The sequence below is a fragment of the Oncorhynchus mykiss genome, chromosome 3 (genome assembly GCF_057628025.1).
Source record: "Oncorhynchus mykiss isolate SJ-2025 chromosome 3, ASM5762802v1, whole genome shotgun sequence".
Classification (NCBI taxonomy): domain Eukaryota; kingdom Metazoa; phylum Chordata; class Actinopteri; order Salmoniformes; family Salmonidae; genus Oncorhynchus; species Oncorhynchus mykiss.
Genome location: NC_143024.1, coordinates 27942501 through 27963169, shown reverse-complemented (window position 1 = coordinate 27963169; position 20669 = coordinate 27942501). Strand labels below are relative to the sequence as shown.

Below are 20669 nucleotides of genomic sequence, written 5' to 3'. Positions count from 1 at the left end.
TATTTTTTAGAGCCTTATGCTGAGACAGAGAGGGACTAGCCTGTCGTAGTAGCCTGTCCATTGCAAAACTACCATTCCAGTGTTTTACTTGCTATATTGTATTTACCTTGCCACCAAGGCCTTTTTTTGCCTTTACCTCCCTTCTCACCTCATTTGCTCACATTGTATATAGACTTGTTTATACTTTATTATTGACTGTATGTTTGTTTTACTCCATGTGTAACTCTGTGTCGTTGTATGTGTCGAACTGCTTTGCTTTATCTTGGCCAGGTCGCAATTGTAAATGAGAACTTGTTCTCAACTTGCCTACCTGGTTAAATAAAGGTAAAATAAATAAAAATAAAATAAAAGTAGTGTCCTGGCCACCAGGCTCTCCAGAACTGGTCCTCTGTCCTCGTGTAGCAGATGCACCTCGTCCAGGATGAGGAGCTTTACAATCTGGGACAGGGCCACGTCCCCAACGCTCTTCCTGGTCACCACGTCCCACTTCTCAGGGGTGGTCACCAGCATCTGGAAAACAGATGGACACACACCGTCAGTGCCAGACAGATGAACACATACAGACATGATTTGTCAGTCGATCCAAAAGTACCCGTTCAGCCCCATATACTCAAAATCCATGACATACTTTGACAATTAGAACAGCGTACTGTTATAACTAGGGGACAGAGTTCTTAATGCCCATCAGGTCAGGGTACTGTTATAACTAGGGGACAGAGTTCTTAATGGCCATCAGGTCATGGTCCTGTGTTTAACTAGGGGACAGAGTTCTTAATGAACATCAGGTTAGGGTACTGTTATAACTAGGGGACAGAGTTCTTAATGACCATCAGGTCAGGGTACTGTTATAACTAGGGGACAGAGTTCTTAATGACCATCAGGTCATGGTCCTGTGTTTAACTAGGGGACAGAGTTCTTAATCACCATCAGGTCAGGGTACTGTGTTTAACTAGGGGACAGAGTTCTTAATGACCATCAGGTCAGGGTACTGTTATAACTAGGGGACAGAGTTCTTAATGACCATCAGGTCAGGGTACTGTTATAACTAGGGGACAGAGTTCTTAATGACCATCAGGTCAGGGTACTGTTATAACTAGGGGACAGAGTTCTTAATGACCATCAGGCCAGGGTACTGTTATAACTAGGGGACAGAGTTCTTAATGACCATCAGGTCAGGGTACTGTTATAACTAGAGGACAGAGTTCTTAATGACCATCAGGTCAGGGTACTGTTATAACTAGGGGACAGAGTTCTTAATGACCATCAGGTCAGGGTACTGTTATAACTAGGGGACAGAGTTCTTAATCACCATCAGGTCAGGGTACTGTGTTTAACTAGGGGACAGAGTTCTTAATGACCATCGGGTTAGGGTACTGTTATAACTAGGGGACAGAGTTCTTAATGACCATCAGGTCAGGGTACTGTTATAACTAGGGGACAGAGTTCTTAATGACCATCAGGTTAGGGTACTGTTATAACTAGGGGACAGAGTTCTTAATGACCATCAGGTCAGGGTACAGTTATAACTAGGGGACAGAGTTCTTAATGACCATCAGGTCATGGTCCTGTGTTTAACTAGGGGACAGAGTTCTTAATGACCATCAGGTCAGGGTACTGTTATAACTAGGGGACAGAGTTCTTAATGACCATCAGGTCAGGGTACTGTGTTATAACTAGGGGACAGAGTTCTTAATGAACATCAGGTCAGGGTACTGTGTTTAACTAGGGGACAGAGTTCTTCTTGTCCAGGTCACATGATAAAGAAAAACTCTAGGCCCTACTTGTGTCATATACACCACCTGCAACCAGAGCACTCTATCCATCCTCTGTGTTATCAGTTCATCCCTCTATCCTCTACACATCCCTCACTCCTCCCTTGTCATCTTCTTAATCATCATCTCACCTGTTCCCGTTTAAAACCCGGACCCTTTGGGCCCTTCAGAACCATTGTTCTAGTGCAATTAAGCGTCTAACGATAGAAAAATAGAACAATGCATAATGAATGGTGTGCAAGCTGTTTGCCAACCCATCGGTGTGTGTGTGTGTGTGTGTGTGTGTGTGTGTGTGTGTGTGTGTGTGTGTGTGCATGCGTGTGTGAAAATTCCTATTAGACACTTTTTGTAAAATAATTTCATTAGACTCTAGTTTGCATTCAAATCCATCTGGCTAGACTGGCGCTCCTTCCTAGCAGAGAGGCAACGGCCATGCACGCACACACACACATACATTGCCACACACGCACACACATTGCCATTAGAGACTGGCGCAGTGCTAGCAGAGAGAAAACGACCACGCACACATTGCCATTAGAGACTGGCACAGTGCTAGCAGATATGAGAGAAGTGGCTGTCTTAATTAGGCTGCAGGTTCATCTAAATGAAAGCTCTGGCTTCCAAACCAACGACTAGCAGGCCACAGTGCTTTCTTTAATTACACAACAAAAACAATGACAAGACGCCATTTGACTTAACAGGAAACACCCATTATTTTCCTTGCGTTGTTTTTTAATAACATTGATATTGATCTCGTTATTTATTTCTATGACTGGCTGCTAAGTGTTTAATATTTATGGTTGAACAGACTCCCACGGATTAAACCTTCCCCTGGAAAAAACACAATATTTGTGAATATGCAGCGTTGGTGAAATAGAAGAGAGTGCAGTCCTGGAACACAATGGGGCGGATAAAGACCTGTGTCAAAGTGGGTTTCCATTATAGAACATTTACAATTACTAGAATGGACATCCACATTCAAATCAACGTTCCATGATGATCACGTAGAAATAGTGTCCTTAGAACTGTTCTGATGTGCAAGTTGCAGCTCGTCTGTGGTGGTCAGACGCAGCCATAGGATGAGTGGGGCTCGACCCAACGTGCACCCAGTGGATCAGAACAATTCTGGAACACACGGAGCGGTTTTATTGAACGCGGATTAAGCCCTAAACAAAAATCATACTGAATGGAGAATCTCCATTGAAAAAGCATTTTAGTCTAGGACTACGCCTAATGTGTGTCTGAGAAACCGACCCTATATTGCTATGTAATGTGACTCAGCCCCAGCTCCATGTTAACAAGGGGAGCTCTACCCAGCGTGGTAACAGTGATGTGTGCAGCCATGTGGAACCAAGGGGCATGGCAAGGTCTTCCCACACTACCACTTATCTACTAATTACCTGTCTGACTGACTGTCTGACGGTCTGTCTGTCTGTGGGTGCGTGTCTTTCTGTCTGTGGAGCAGAGCACCAGGGGGCCACTCTGTCATTAAGTTAATATTTACTCTCTGGACTGAGGGACTAGGAGAACCAGCACGCCCACTGCCCATTCACCCACCCACCCGCACACTGGCATGTCTGCCAGCCAGCAGCCACTCCAAGCCCATTGACTGTTACCATGGTAACTATCGGTGCCAGAGAGAGAGAGGGGGGGGGTTTGCGAGGAGGGAAAGGTAAGAAGGTAGAATTGTTTCACTGCTTTCATACTGTAAGTGAACGACTAATAGCTTGTCAAGGCTACAAATGTATCTGTGTGTGCGTGTATATATATATATATATATTTATATATATATATATATACACACACAACTCCCAATAAAACATGCAGTGGATGTACACTGCATGTTTTTAATGGGAGTTGTGACAACAGCAGACCCATAAATCAAAACATTGTTTATTTGTTGCGTACACAGACCAGCAGATGTTAAAGCAGGTACAGGGAAGTGGTGGTGTTTCTAGCTCCAGCAGTGCAGTAAGTTCTCAACAGTACAATACTACTACATGGAACGTATGTACAGCAGTAATTATGTAGGATGAGCTGAGGAGAATACAGTATGTACATATAAAGTAAGTTATCAATTAGCTTCATTTCCCAGAGATCAAATTACATTTCAACAGAATAATATTGTAGGAATGCTAATCTTCTCTGTATCGAACTACAGCAACGATGTCACACATATAAGCGAACAGTGAGAAACAAACACTGGTGTGATATGTCTGTGGGAGGGGATAAATAGTAAGGTCTGTTAGAAAGTTGTTTCAGATTACAAAAATGTATGAGGATCATGTCAAAAAATCCTGCTTATTTACCCTGAGGTCTCCAGAGAGCTAACTTTATAGTACCTGTGAACTTTAATGGAGTTAATGGAGTTTTAATACACTTACTATACACTTACTCCACACTAGCAGAAACAGAATGTCATTTCATGAAATTGTATTTCATCCAAAGCTCTACAGTCTGGGTAGATAGAGAAGCAAGGCTGGTTGGTGGGAGTATGCAGGGGGTAAGGATAATATTGTTGAGCCTCTGCCAGTCCATCCTCATTAAAAGTGTGTGTGTGCCCTCTCTCTCACAAGGAAACAAATGCACGCACGCACACATGCACGCACGCACGCACACGCACACACACACACACACACACACACACCTCCAGATTAACTGGTATTGACCTAATTTCTCAAGATTCACATCTCTCCCCCTCGATTTCTCTCTCTCTCTCTCTCGCTCGGTCTCTCTCTATGCTTTCATCTCACCATCCTTAAGTACCAGGAGGTTTATGAACCTCTAAAGTCTAAGCTCTTACTATCCTCTTTTGGATTTGCTAGATATGCTTGTTCTTGGCAACCTTTTCAGCCTAGTCCTTCCTCTCTCTGTCTACCTCTCACCCCCTCCATCAGTGAGGGGCTCACTAGATGGGAAGGAGTTTAGCCTACATCCTTCACAAATCCCATTCATCCTCCTTTTCTTCATTCTGTTTCACACACTGTTGACTCACACGTACCATAATGAGAACTTGTTCTCAACTTGCCTACCTGGTTAAATAAAGGTAAAATAAATCAAATAAATAAATAAATACAGTCAAATGCTCTGGGGAAAATAATGACTAATAATGAAAATATATACTTAATGAAATTAATATAAAACAAGGGAGAAGTAGCAGGAAATATGCATGATTTTACCATTGAGAGAATACACACCTGGTTGACAGAGGTGTTGACAAATACATTAAAGACAAGAACAAACTCATTTACAGGCCACTCACCGAGGCAAACAACCTAATTGGTTGATTTGCTGGGGAGCTGTTACAATTGGAAATCGGATTGGACAATTGACTAATCATTTTAATTGAATGAAAACATCTGATTGGTTATGTCACTACGAGCATAACAAGTGACAATCTAATTGGTTTAGTTACTCAATAACAACATTATATTCATCATCTTCATTTTGTGAGTGGCAAGTTAAACCTGACCACGAGCGCCTTTCAAATATGAGTTAGTCTCAACTCATGCCAATCACATTTCCAATATATCCAGTCATCTTGTTAATTGGAGAAAACAGAGTAGCCTTTGTAACTAGCATTGGGCTCTTGTTTGAACACTTTGAATTGGGAGAGCACTTTAAAAGAGGTTGACTAAAGTACTGCTGGGTAATGTTGAAAGCATCTCCTCTTCTCTCCCTCCCCCCGCGTTAAAATACAAGCACCACCTTCAAGGGCACAAATACAGTGGACAATAAACAGGATATGAATTTGGTATTTTACAGTACTACTTACTGCAGTCACCATGGCAAATGCAACTAAGGCTGCCGAGAACAAGGAATCAGGAACATGGAGAGGGGGGTAGTATAGACGAGGGAGAGAAAGAGATAAGATATGGAGACCAAAAGAACACACACAAACCATCCTAAAATAATGTCAACCAAGTAGCCACACACTGACCTCTCAGCCATTGTAATCCTTGGGCGGACCGCCTAAGTGTTTTTTTAAGTAGGAAAACCTGCAAAATCGGCAGTGTTTCAAATACTTGTTCTCCCCACTGTATATAACTTTCGGGATGGAAAAACCCTTTAAACGTAAACTTAGACTACAAACAGAAAGTATGTAGAAAATGGAACCAAATGGACTCATATACAGTGGGGAGAACATATACTGCAATTGTGTACATTTCCATGTGATTCACGGACACTATATTGTCTCCTACTCTTCACTGCAGAATGCCAGATGTATGACTCCAGATGTATGACTGAAGTCTGTGTTGTGACCTGACCATAACTGAGCCCAAAGTCTAGTGTGAGGAGACCAGCTGTAAAGTGCCGTTATAGGTCCTGTGGATCTCTGTCCCAGACAGTGTCATTGGCCGTGTAGATCTCTGTCCCAGACACTGGTATTGGCCCTGTGGATCTCTGTCCTAGACACTGGTATTGGCTGTGTGGATCTGTCCCAGACACTGTCATTGGCCGTGTGGATCTCTGTCCCAGACACTGGTATTGGCCGTGTGGATCTGTCCCAAACACTGCTATTGGCCGTGTGGATCTCTGTCCCAGACACTGGTATTGGCCGTGTGGATCTCTGTCCCAGACACTGTCATTGGCCGTGTGGATCTCGGTCCCAGACACTGGTATTGGCCGTGTGGATCTCTGTCCCAGACACGGGCATTGGCCGTGTGGATCTCTGTCCCAGACACGGGCATTGGTTCTGTGGATCTCTGTCCCAGACACTTGTATTGGCCCTGTGGATCTCTGTCCCAGACACGGGCATTGGTCCTGTGGATCTCTGTCCCAGACAGTGTCATTGGCCGTATGGATCTCTGTCCCAGACATGGGCATTGGCCCTGTGGATCTCTGTCCCAGACACGGGCATTGGCCCTGTGGATCTCTGTCCCAGACACTGGCATTGGCCGTGTGGATCTCTGTCCCAGATAGACAACATCAACAATAGACTCTCTCCTGTTATCTCCCTCTGCTTTGTAAACCCTGCTACTCTATACAGCCATAAGATGCTATGACAGATGCCCTTTCCACATACTGAGCCTATCGAGCCAAACAGAGCCAAGCTGTGCTGGGCTAGCCTGTTTACAATGGACAATGTAAAGAAAGAGATCTGAGCCAGAACAGTATAGTTGGGGTTGGCACTACAGTGGGTACGGTTACATGAATACTTGAACGGACGTCAAAACGCAATCTTTAACAAGAGATTACATTTTTCTTCCGCCAATACTGTAAAACCGACTTTACAAAGATTATCCAATTACCTGACAGGTTTTAATTTATTTTATTTAACTAGGCAAGCCAGTTAAGAACAAATTGTTATTGAAGGCCTACCAAGAGGCAAAAGGCCTCCTGTGGCTGGGATAAAACATTTATAAAAATAGGACAAAACAAACATCACGACAAGAGACAACACAACAGTACATAAAGAGAGACCTAAGACGACGACAACAGCACGACAGGTGTGGCAAGAAGATGATTAAACAGCAAGATCATTACACAGGTGCACCTTGTGCTGGGGACTTGCCAAGTTACAGTTGAAGTCAGAAGTTAACATACATCTAGGTTGGAGTCATTAAAACTAGTTTTTCAACCACACCACACATTTCTTGTTAACAAACTATAGTTTTGGCAAGTCGGTTAGGACATCTACTTTGTGCATGACAAGTAATTTTTCCAACAATTGTTTACAGACAGATTATTTCACTTAGAATTCAGTGTATCACAAATCCAGTGGGAAACTTCTGATGGGCTAATTGACTTCATTTGAGTCAATTGGAGGTGTACCTGGCCTACCTTTAAACTCAGTGCCTCTTTGCTTGACATCATGGGAAAATCAAAAGAAATCAGCCAAGACCTCAGAAAATAAATTGTAGACCTCCACAAGTCTGGTTCATCCTTGGGAGCAATTTCCAAATGCCTGAAAGTACCACGTTCATTTGTACAAACAACAGTACGCAAGTATAAACACCATGGGACCACGCAGCCGCCATACTGCTCAGGAAGGAGATGCGTTCTGTCTCCTAGAGATGAACGTACAGCGCCTTGCGAAAGTATTCGGCCCCCTTGAACTTTGCGACCTTTTGCCACATTTCAGGCTTCAAACATAAAGATATAAAACTGTATTTTTTTGTGAAGAATCTACAACAAGTGGGACACAATCATGAAGTGGAACAACATTTATTGGATATTTCAAACTTTTTTAACAAATCAAAAACTGAAAAATTGGGCGTGCAAAATTATTCAGCCCCTTTACTTTCAGTGCAGCAAACTCTCTCCATAAGTTCAGTGAGGATCTCTGAATGATCCAATGTTGACCTAATGACTAATGATGATAAATACAATCCACCTGTGTGTAATCAAGTCTCCGCATAAATGCACCTGCACTGTGATAGTCTCAGAGGTCCGTTAAAAGCGCAGAGAGCATCATGAAGAACAAGGAACACACCAGGCAGGTCCGGGATACTGTTGTGAATAAGTTTAAAGCCGGATTTGGATACAAAAAGATTTCCCAAGCTTTAAACATCCCAAGGAGCACTGTGCAAGCGATAATATTGAAATGGAAGGAGTATCAGACCACTGCAAATCTACCAAGACCTGGCCGTCCCTCTAAACTTTCAGCTCATACAAGGAGAAGACTGATCAGAAATGCAGCCAAGAGGCCCATGATCACGCTGGATGAACTGCAGAGATCTACAGCTGAGGTGGGAGACTCTGTCCATAGGACAACAATCAGTCGTATATTGCACAAATCTGGCCTTTATGGAAGAGTGGCAAGAAGAAAGCCATTTCTTAAAGATATCCATAAAAAGTGTTGTTTAAAGTTTGCCACAAGCCACCTGGGAGACACACCAAACATGTGGAAGAAGGTGCTCTGGTCAGATGAAACCAAAATTGAACTTTTTGGCAACAATGCAAAACGTTATGTTTGGCGTAAAAGCAACACAGCTGAACACACCATCCCCACTGTCAACCATGGTGGTGGCAGCATCATGGTTTGGGCCTGCTTTTCTTCAGCAGGGACAGGGAATCCAGGGATCCAAAACATAAAGCAAAATCTACAATGGAAAGGTTCAAAAATAAACATATCCAGGTGTTAGAATGGCCAAGTCAAAGTCCAGACCTGAATCCAATCGAGAATCTGTGGAAAGAACTGAAAACTGCTGTTCACAAATGCTCTCCATCCAACCTCACTGAGCTCAAGCTGTTTTGCAAGGAGGAATGGGAAAAAATGTCAGTCTCTCGATGTGCAAAACTGATAGAGACATACCCCAAGCGACTTATAGCAATAATCGCAGCAAAAGGTGGCGCTACAAAGTATTAACTTAAGGGGGCTGAATAATTTTGCATGCCCAATTTTCCAGTTTTTGATTTGTTAAAAAAGTTTGAAATATCCAATAAATGTCGTTCCACTTCATGATTGTGTCCCACTTGTTGTTGATTCTTCACAAAAAAATACAGTTTTATATCTTTATGTTTGAAGCCTGAAATGTGGCAAAAGGTCGCAAAGTTCAAGGGGGCCGAATACTTTCGCAAGGCACTGTACTTTGGTGCGAAAAGTGCAAATCAATCAATGAACAGCAGCAAAGGACCTTGTGAAGATGCTGAAGGAAACAGATACAAAAGTATCTATATACACAGTAAAACAAGTCCTATATAGACACTCCCTGAAAGGCCGCTCAGCAAGGATGAATCCACTGCTCCAAAACCTCCATAAAAACTACGGTTCGCAACTAGCATATGGGGACAAAGATCTTACTTTTTGGTGAAATGTCCTCTGGTCTGATGAAACAAAAATAGAACTGTTTGGCCATAATGACCATTGTTATGTTTGGATGAAAAAGGGGGAGGCTTGCAAGCCAAAGAACACCATCCCAAACGTGAAGCACGGGGTTGACAGCATCATGTTGTGGGAGTGCTTTGCTGCAGGAGGGACTGGTGCACTTCACAAAATAGATGGCATCATGAGGATGGAAACGTATGTGGATATATTGAAGCAACATCTCAAGACATCAGCCAGGAAGTTTGGTCGCAAATGGGTCTTCCAAATGGACAATGACCCCAAGCATACTTCCAAAGTTGTGGCAAAATGCAAAAAGGAGGCCTACAAACCTAACTCAGTTACACCAGCCCTGTCAGGAGGAATGGGCCAAAGTTCACCCAACTTATTGTGGGAAGCTTGTGGAAGGCTACCTGAAACATTTGACTCAAGTTAAACAATTTAAAGGCAATGCTACAAAATACTAATTGAGTGTTTTTAAACTTCTGACCCACTTGGAATGTGATGAAAGAAATTAAATCTGAAAGAAATCTACTATTATTCCGACATTTCACATTCTTAAAATAAAGTGGTGATCCTAACTGAATATAAATAGGGAATTTGTACTAGGATTAAATGTCAGGAATCATGAAAAATTGAGTTTAAATGTCCTTGGCTAAGGTGTATGTAAACTGACAACTTCAACTGTAAATAAAATTGTAAAAAAAATAAATGAAATGTCACTCTAAAATGTGCGATTTTGTCACACAACACAATGCCACAGATGGCAAGTTGAGGGAGCGTGCAATTGGCATGCTGACTGCAGGAATATCCACCAGAGATGTTGCCAGATAACTGAATGTCCATGTTTCTACTACAAGTCGCCTCCAACGTTGTTTTAGCTAATTTGGCATTACGCCCAACCGGCCTCACAGCCACAGACCACGTGTAACCACACCACCCCAGGACCTCAACAAGCTTCTTCACCTGCGGGATCGTCTGAGAACAGCCACCCGGACAGCTGATGAAACTGGGTGTTCACAGCCAAAGAATTTCTGCACAAACGGTCAGAAAACGTCTCAGGGAAGCTCATCTGCATGCTCGTTGTCCTCACTAGGGTCTTGACCTGGCTGCAGTTCGGCGTTGTAACCGACTTCAGTGGGCAGATCTGTACACAATTCCTGGAAGCTGAAAATGTCCTAGTTCTTCCATGGCCTGCATATTCACCAGACACGCGTACGACAACGTGTTCCAGTTTCCACCAATATCCAGCAACTTCGCACAGCCATTGAAGAGGAGTAGAACAACATTCCACAGGCCATAATCAACAGCCTGATCAACTCAATGTGAAGGAGATGTGTCGAACTGCATGAGGCAAATGGTGTTAACACCAGATACTGACTGGTTTCCTGATCCACGTCCCTACAAAATGGTATATCATACACTGCATTTGAGGAATAATGGGAAAGTAATTCTGCTTTGAAAGTTGATAAATTTGCAACCTCACTTTTGAGAAAATGGCCTTTGAATGTTTTGGTACCTACAGGAGAGCTCTTCTTTATCTACACCCATTCAGCATAGTTCACACCCTCTTAAGCTTCAGCCCCACCCATCTCCTTTAAGGATTGAGCCGAGCATTCTGACCTAAAAACAGCAGTCAAGCACCCAAGCTAACTGGCTAACATTGGCTACCTTGCTAGCTACTTCCAGATGAGAGAACAGCTCACAGACCATTTTACTCACCCTAGCAGAGCTGGTTAAGGCTGTTTTTATGTTATCTGACACTGCCCATATTCAACGAGTGTTGAGAATTCTGCACTCTGGCACACTCAGATGAGAGTGACTGAAATCGGAGTAGATAGCCAGAGCAAATTTACTAGCTACGTCTATCATCAGTTGTCACAGTGACATTCTATTGAAAAGGTTACTTGCATAATGGAGTCTTTTGTTAAGAGATGTAGCTAGCTAAGTAAACAATGAACCATAATCCAAACTCATGACGTTACTACCCTGCATGAGGTAGGTAACTACCCTGCATGAGCAGATAGCTAACCAAACAGGTTCAACGTTAGCTAGCTAACATTAGGCTATAACTAGCAAACAAATGGCTCTGAGATATGAATAGTCAGAACATACACGTAACGTTAGCTAGCTAACAGTACACTAACTTGAATTGAAAACGACTTAGTCAAAATTAGAAATGTGTGCTAGCTAGACTACCTTACCAGTATACATCATTGGTGGATGCTTCTCCCTGTCACGGATGCCATGGTTGCCCCATAGTTTGAAGATGTAATCTGGAGACAGGTGTTTTCTCCATCTCCTTAGTTATCATATTCTAATTCCACTGATTTCAAAACTCGGTCCTACAGAAAGTGAAGAGCAACATTCATACAGTTCTACTACATAATCATTTTTTTAAAGCTGCATTAGACAGGATTACCTACACATACTGACCAGCTCAAATAGACAGAAACGTGCTATATGGCGGATTCATCTGAAAACATCTCTCTGCATGTCCAGCCCACTTATAATCTCAGCCAATCATGGCTGTCGGGAAAGTTGCTAATTTTTCTGTGGTGAAACCAACTAGGCTAGTAATTTAACCATTTTATTTGTACTTAGAGATGGCATACACGTTTGTTATTAAGGAAGATGAAAATTCACGTTTCAGAAGGCATATCTGCCAAAAAACGCATTTAGATTATTTATTTTTTTAAAGTTTACGTTCAAAGGCGAAATACGCCTAGTTTCCTGAAACGAGTCACGTGTATTCCTAGTCATTTCAAATTCATAGATTATGGCCTAATGCATTTATTTCAATTGACTGATTTCTTTATATGAACTTTAACCCAGTAAAATCTTTGAAATTGTTGCATATTGCGTTTACATTTTTGTTCAGTGTATTTGGTCTAAATTTTACTTTGAAGACAATTGTCATGACGTTGGCCTGGGGGGTTGGTTTATGACAGTCATAAATACCTCTTCCCCCCTTTTTCCTCTCTACCCTACTGAGGTTACATTTGCAAAACCCTTGGTTAACATAGAGATTCTGGGAACGTCAGAATGTGGGGGGAAATGAACTATATTCTGGTAATCTGAACAATTTAACATATGCAGTGGTACTTAATGAATATGATCTCAGTTCGGTTGTCATCTGAGATATTCTCATCAATGATAAGATGACAAACTCTACAGTGGAAAGTCTACACATCAGAGTTATCAGATTCACATGGAATTGTTGTTCAATTTAAATGTTTGAATATTAAATTATTTGTGATGGGATGAAATGTGATTTTAGCTTCTAAAATGTGAGATTTGGATTTTCATAAAATAGGGCTGCTCAATCAGTGGCCCTCCCCTGTGAAGGAACAAGGGCTATAAAACTTTTCAAACACACCCTCCTGTCCCTTCCTATATAAGCCCTTGACGACAACATAACTTCCTGTTCCAATGAGGTAGGATGACGGTCCTTTGTCAGAATGGTTCAGAAAAAAAAACTACAGAACGAAGCCAACTTCAGCATGAGCTTTGGTTGCGAATGGTATGCAAACGCAGGTTAGGAAGGAACAGACAGAGTATCCCATCTACCACACAACGACATGACTACAACTTATCCAAGTGACCACCAGAGACATTCTTCAAAGGACAGTGGACTCGGTTCGGCCACACGGTCTTCCATCTACCACCAACCTACTGAAGCGCAGCTCAGAGTAAATATTTATTGCATTTTCCTTTTCCAAATGGGTGGTAATTTAGAATGCATAAGATACTGTATTTATGATAGCACAGCTTTTTCCCTTTGTTCCCCAGTCTCCCGCTCTTTCACTCAAACCCAGCCCCTTTTCCTTTGTGTAACAAGCTGTCATATCTGTTCCTCCCGCTAGGGACGTTTTCCTTTATGACGTAATTTGTAATCAAGTTATGATTTAATTATGTGTATGTGAATTCTGTGTGATTAGTTAGGTATTTAGTAAATAAATAATTCAACCCAATTTTGTATTGCTGATTCAACTTGTTAGCCAGGGTTCTTGCAGATAACCAATAATTTACAACTTTCAGATTATGAGACTGAAGTAAGATGACAATTGATATTGACTGCTATTGATGTAAAATATTACTAGATCTTTAAGATTTTATTTGGAAGATAACAGCTCTATAAATATTATTTTGTGGTGCCCGACTCTCTAGTTAATTACATTTACATGATTAGCTCAATCAGGTGATATTAATTACGGATAGTTTTATAGAATAGCATGTTTAAGCAATTAATCCGGCATAGCCAAAGACACTACACAATGTTCATCTGCTTTGACTCTAGTTTTCCATTTGCAGCATTTGTGGAGCATAACAAAAGAGAAACCAAGCCAAGCATCAAACAGTTCTCCCTAAATTCCTTTTTCCATCCGTGTCTCACTCAATCAATTGCTTTGCGACTGCTCCCTCTACACACACGTGCCGTTAGGCCTACAAAAATAAATGCCTATAAAAACAGATCTGATGAGATACACAAGCTACATTCCATGCCAAATGACGACTGTTTTATTACAAATAAAAAATGTACTGGTTGACTTAAGTATAGGAAATGTGTGTTCCAACAACGAGATGCAGTTTTGGAATAATTGCGTCCCGTCTGATTTCCGTTTAGGCTACTTTGCGGTTGTCACTAGTTGCAACAGCCAAAAAGTCAAAATTGGCTATATCGTAAAAAATTCAAACACTTATTTTTTTGGTCATAATTTAAGGTTAGGGTTAGGCATAAGTTTAGCAGTGTGGTTAAGGTTAGGTTTAAGGGATAGGTTTAAAATCTCATTTTAAGAAGATAAATTGTAGAAATGGGCGGGGTTAATGACTTTGTTGCTCTTATAGGACCAGGGCACAAATAATAATATAATAATCAATAATTTTGCTCTTTATTTAACCATCTTACATATAAAACCTTATTTGTTGATCGAAAATTGTGAATAACTCACCACAGATTAAAGGGTGTGCTTGAAAGGATGCACATAACTCCGCAATGTTGGGTTGTATTGGAGAGAGTCTCAGTCTTAAATCATTTTCCCCACACAGTCTATGCCTGTATTTCGTTTTCATGCTATTGAGGGCCGAGAATCCACTCTCACATAGGTACGTGGTTGCAAAGGGCATCAGTGTCTTAACAGAGTGATTTGCCAAGGCAGGATACTCTGAGCGCAGCCCTATCCAGAAATCTGGCAGTGGCTTCTGATTAAATAACATTTTCACAGAACCGCTTGTTGGAATTTCGAGGAGGCTCTCTTATTCAGATGTAAGTGGACTGGAGGCAGGGCATGAAAGGGATAACGAATCCAGTTGTTTGTGTCATCATTTCGGGAAAGTACCTGCATAATTTCGCACCCAACTGAAGTGCTTCGCTATAACACATTTGACATTGTCCGTAAGCTTGAGTTCATTTGCACACAAAAAAATCATACAATGATGGAAAGACCTGTGTGTTGTCCTTGTTAATGCAGACAGAGAAGTGCTCCAACTTCTTAATCGCCTCAATTTTGTCCCGCACATTGAATATAGTTGGAGAGTCCCTGTAATCCTAGGCTCAGATCATTTAGGCGAGAAAAAACATCACCCAGATAGACCAGTCGTGTGAGAAACTCGTCATCATGCAAGCAGTCTGACAAGTGAAAATTACGGTCAGTTAAAGACAACTTTAAGCGAGTCTCGCAGCTAAAAACAAATGTGTCAATACTTTACCCCTTGATAACCAGAGCCTAGCATGTTGTAAAAGCACTGCCCATATCAATGCATAATGCAGAAAATACACAAGAGATCAGGGGCCTTACTTTAACAAAGTTAACCATTTTCACTGTAGTGTCCAAAACGTCTTTCAAGCGGACAGGCATTCCATGGGCAGCAAGAGCCTCTCAGTGGATGCTGCAGTGTACCCAAGTGGCGTCAGGAGAAACTGCTTGCACGCGCGTTACCACTCCACTATGTCTCCCTGTCATGGCTTTTGCACCATCAGTACAGATACCAACATATCTTGACCACCTAAGTCCATTTGATGTCACAAACCTGTCCGGTACTTTAAAAATATCCTCTCCTGTTGTCCTGGTTTCCAGGGGTTTGCAGAAGAGGATGTCTTCCTGAACTGATGCCCCATAAACGTAATGGACATATACCAGGAGCTGTGCCAGGCCCGCCACGTCTGTTGACTCATCCAGCTGTAACGCATAGCATTCACTGACTTGCATGCGAAGCAGGAATTGTTTCAAAACATCTCCTGCCATGTCACCGATGCGTCGTGAAACAGAGTTGTTTGATGAAGCAATTGGCTGTATAGTTTTTGGGCTTTTCCCCCAGCATTGTCCCAGCCATATCCGCGGCAGCAGGATGAATTAAGTCCTCCACAATAGTTTGGGGCTTGCCTGTCCTAGCCACTCGGTAGCTCATCAAATAAGACGCTTCTAGCCCCTTCTTATTAACGGTATCTGTTGCTTTTATGAATGTCTTACTACTCAAAAGTAATCTTTATTCTCGCTCAAAAAACTCCAGTGGTTTATTTTTCAAATTGTTATGTTTCGTTTCTTACTGCACAAGAGTGAAGGTTTCCCGCTAGAGATTAACGGTTAATGTGATTGGATGTTAATTATTTGACTAGGCTAACTGTATTTGACATTGTGTTGTTATTTCGCTGAACACATGACGGTTTCATTTTATTTTTGGCAGTGAAACGAGACTACTCAGGTGAGAAAAAAACCTCACCCAAATGTATAGCCCAGTTGGAAAAGATATCTGTACTATATGAAAAAGTGTTTAAAAAAAATTGTGAAACACATTTTAAGTTGGCATATCACCGACGGCATTGCGCGTTCCCCTGAGGGAACCCAATTTGGCATACCTGGCCTAGGCTATCTTCATTGTAAAGGGATTAAACACTGTTTCATATGCTTGTTCAATGAACCACAAACAATTAATGAAAATGCACCTGTGGAACGGTCGTTAAGACACTAACAGCTTACAGACAGCTGGCAATTAAGGTCACAGTTATGAAAACTTAGGACACTAAAGAGGCCTTTCTACTGATTCCGAAAAAACCCAAAATAAAGATGCCCAGAGTCCCTGCTCATCTGCGTGAACGTGCCTTAGGCATGCTGCAAGGAGGCATGAAGACTGCGGATGTGGCCAGGGCAATAAAATTGCAATGTCCGTACTGTGAGACACCTAAGACAGCGCTACAGGGAGACAGGATGGACATCTGATCGTCCTCACAGTGGCAGACGTGTAACAACACCTGCACAGGATTGGTACATCTGAACATCACACCTGCGGGACAGGTACAGGATGGGAACAACAACTACCCGAGTTACACCAGGAACGCACAATCCCTCCATCAGCTCTCAGAATGTCCGCAATAGGCTGAGAGAGGCTGGGCAGAGGGCTTGTAGGCCTGTTGTAAGGCAGGTCCTCACCAGACATCACTGGCAACAACGTTACCTATGGGCACAAACCCACCGTCGCTGGAACAGACAGGACTGGCAAAAAGTGCTCTTCACTGACGAGTCGCGGTTTTGTCTCACCAGGGGTGATGGTCGGATTCACGTATATCGTCGAAGGAATTAGCGTTACACTGAGGCCTTTACTCTGGAGCGGGATCGATTTGGAAGTGGAGGGTCCGTCATGGTCTGGGGCGGTGTGTCACAGCATCATTGAACTGAGTTTGTTGTCATTGCAAGCAATCTCAACGCTATGCGTTACAGGGAAGACATACTCCTCCCTCATGTGGTACCCTTCCTGCAGGCTCATCCTGACATGACCCTCCAGCATGACAATGCCACCAGCCATACTACTCGTTCTGTGCGTGATTTCCTGCAAGACAGGAATGTCAGTGTTCTGCCACGGCCAGCGAATAGCCCGGATCTCAATCCCATTGAGCACGTCTGGGACCTGTTGGATCGGAGGGTGAGGGCTAGGGCCATTCCCCCCATAAGTGTCTGGAAACTTGCAGGTGCCTTAGTGGAAGAGTTGGGTAACATCTCTCAGCAAGAATTCCAAAATCTGGTGCAGTCCATGAGGAGGAGATGCACTGCAGTACTTTATGCAGCTGGTGGCCACACCAGATACTGACTGCTACTTTTGATTTTGACCACCCCTTTGTTCAGGGACACATTATTCAATTTCTGTTAGTCACATGTCTGTGAAACTTATTCAGTTTATGTCTCAGTTGTTGAATCTTGTTGTGTTCATACAAATAAGTTTTCTGAAAATAAACGCAGTTGACAGTGAGAGGACGTTTCTTTTTTTGCTGAGTTTATATGAGGCAATTTGGCAATTAGTTATCTATAATGGTTATGATTAATTGTTGAGCACTGTTGGCATATAGATGAATGCAAACATACACTACTTGATTAAAAGTATGTGGACACCTGCTTGTCGAACATCTCTTTCCAAAATAATGGGCATTAATATGGAGTTGGTCCCCCCTTTGCTGCTATAACAGCCTCCACTTGCCTGGGAAGACTTTCCACTAGATGTTGTAACATTGCTGTGGGGACTTGCTTCCATACAGCCACAAAAGCATTAGTGAAGTCGGGCACTGATGTTGGGCATTAGGCCTGGCTCGCAGTCGGCGTTCCAGTTCATCCCAAAGGTGTTCGATGGGGTTGAGGTCAGGGCTCTGTGCAGGCCAGTCAAGTTCTTCCACACCGATCTCGACAAACCGTTTCTGTATGGACCTCGCTTTGTGCTGATAGGACATTGTCATGCTGACAGGAAAGGACCTTCCCCAAACTGTTGCCTCAAAGTTGGAAGCACAGAATCATTTAGAATGTAATTTTAAGCTTTAGCATTAAGACTTCCCCTCAATGGAACTAAGCCCCAGACCATTATATTCCTCCTCCACCAAACTTTACAGTTGGCACTGCATTCGGGCAGTTAGCATTCTCCTGGCATCCGCCAAATCCAGATTTATCCGTCGGACTGCCAGATGGTGAAGTGTGATTCGTCACTCCAGAGCAAAAGTTTCCACTGCGCCAATGACTGTGAGCTTACACTACTACCGCCAAAAAAACAGTCACATTACTCTTGCAAAATCATTTTAAAATACACTGCTATAACTTTGATTAAGTTGTTAATAATTAATGTCCTAATAATTCAAAAGATTGTTCAGAACACCAGGTGTTTATATCGGCGTATGCTTAATATGATTTTGACCTAACGCCATTTAAAATAAGCAGAGTAAAGTGTTTACATGACATAACCGACCTACTGTCATAATCCGTTTAATATCGATTTATTAGTGCAAGTAAACATGCTCAGTGTGAAGAGGGTACAGAGCTACTGTAATCCAGAGAGCCGAGCTGAGAGCCAACCACTGAGAGGCGCTAGAGAACAGTTGTGAGGCAGAACACAACTCCACTCTGGACCAACTAAGCATAGGGAAAGCCTACACAAAAACTGTGTGCGTGCGTGCGCACCCGTGTGTGTTTGTACAGTACCTGTGTACGCAGAATCTCCCCTTTAGTTAGCTGCATGTCTCCAGTGAGCTCTTTGACAGCAATGCCCAGTGGCTCCATCTGCTTACTGAAGTAGTTCCTCATCTCTGCTGCCAGGGCCTTCATAGGGTCTACATACACTATCTACAGAGGGAGGGAGAGACAGAGAGATGGAGGGAAGAGAAGGAACGAGTAGGAGAGAAGAGAGAGAAAGAGGGAGGGAGAGAGATGGAGGGAAGAGAGGGAGTGAGTAGGAGAGAAGAGAGAGAAAGAGGGAGGGAGGGAGAGAGAGATGGAGGGAAGGGAGGGAGCGACTAGGAGAGAAGAGAGAGGAAGAGGGAGGGAGAGAGAGATGGAGGGAAGGGAAGGGAGGGAGCGAGTAGGAGAGTAGAGAGAGAAAGAGGGAGGGAGAGAGAGATGGAGGGAAGAGACGGAGCGAGTAGGAGAGAAGAGAGAGGAAGAGGGAGGGAAGAGAGATGGAGGGAAGGGAGGGAGTGAGTAGGAGAGAAGAGAGAGGAAGAGGGAGGGAGAGAGAGATGGAGGGAAGAGAGGGAGCGAGTAGGAGAGTAGAGAGAGAAAGAGGGAGGGAGAGAGAGATAGAGGGAAGAGAGGGTGCGAGTAGGAGAGTAGAGAGAGAAAGAGGGAGGGAGAGAGAGATGGAGGGAAGAGAGGGAGCGAGTAGGAGAGTAGAGAGAGAAAGAGGGAGGGAGAGAGAGATAGAGGGAAGAGAGGGAGCGAGTAGGAGAGTAGAGAGAGAAAGAGGGAGGGAGAGAGAAAGGGAAGAGAGGGAGCGGGTAGGAGAGTAGAGAGAGAAAGAGGGAGGGAGATAAATATATATAGAGAAAAGGGAGAACGGTGTGCAGGGAGGGGAGAAAGAGAGAAAGAAAGTGAGAGGAAGTGAAAGGTCACGGTCATGATAAATGAGTGTACAGCAGAGTATCACTAGTTCCCTAGCAACCAGCATAAATCACTATTTATTGAAAAATATGAAACAGGCCACTTAGATTAAGAAAAGTTCAATGGAGATGTACTGTATGAGAAAGTGGCAATCCTTGCTGGCTGGCATTGGGTGTGTGGTGTTAGAATGTGTGTGTATTAGAACATGTGTGTGTGTGTGTGTGTGTGTGGGGGGGGGGGGGGGTGGCTTTATAAGGACAACCAATAATACATGTGTTCTACTGTATGTTTGTATGTCTCGCTCACACACACACACAGCTGAGTGGTACCTTGAACTCATCCATTTGATGACCCCTCCAGGTTGGAGGTGCTGTCTGATCTCATGGAGGCCTGTCAGAAACAGATGAGCAGGTTCTCATTGGTGTTGTAGGCTGTCTCAAACACTATGGACTGGATCCTGTTTAGACGCTGCATCCCCTTAAACATCAACTAACCAACCTGGGGGGAATGAAAGAGGAAGAGAGAGAGAGAGAAACAGAGAGCGAGAGAGAGACAGAGAGAGAGCAAGAAAGAGAGTGTACTTTAACCATTTGTACATTGTTACAACACTGTATATATACATAATATGACATTTGTAATGTCTTTATTGTTTTTAAACTTCTGTATGTGTAATGTTTACAGTTAATTTTTATTGTTTATTTCACTTTTGTATATTATCTACCTCACTTGCTTTGGCAATGTTAACACGTTTCCCATGCCAATAAAGCCCCTTGAATTGAATTG

At 42.9% G+C, this 20669-nt stretch overlaps 1 pseudogene across 1 annotated transcript in view; it reads right to left on the bottom strand.

The window, feature by feature from the left end:
• The window catches only part of LOC110503770 (activating signal cointegrator 1 complex subunit 3-like), a 198517-nt pseudogene that overhangs the window by 83539 nt on the left and 94309 nt on the right, over nucleotides 1-20669 (bottom strand). Inside the window, exons 9-11 of the transcript XR_016494925.1 lie at nucleotides 20216-20384; nucleotides 18993-19133; nucleotides 351-510 (exon numbers count right to left, since the gene is read on the bottom strand). The product of XR_016494925.1 is annotated as an activating signal cointegrator 1 complex subunit 3-like (transcript). The remainder of the gene's footprint in view (nucleotides 1-350; nucleotides 511-18992; nucleotides 19134-20215; nucleotides 20385-20669) is intronic.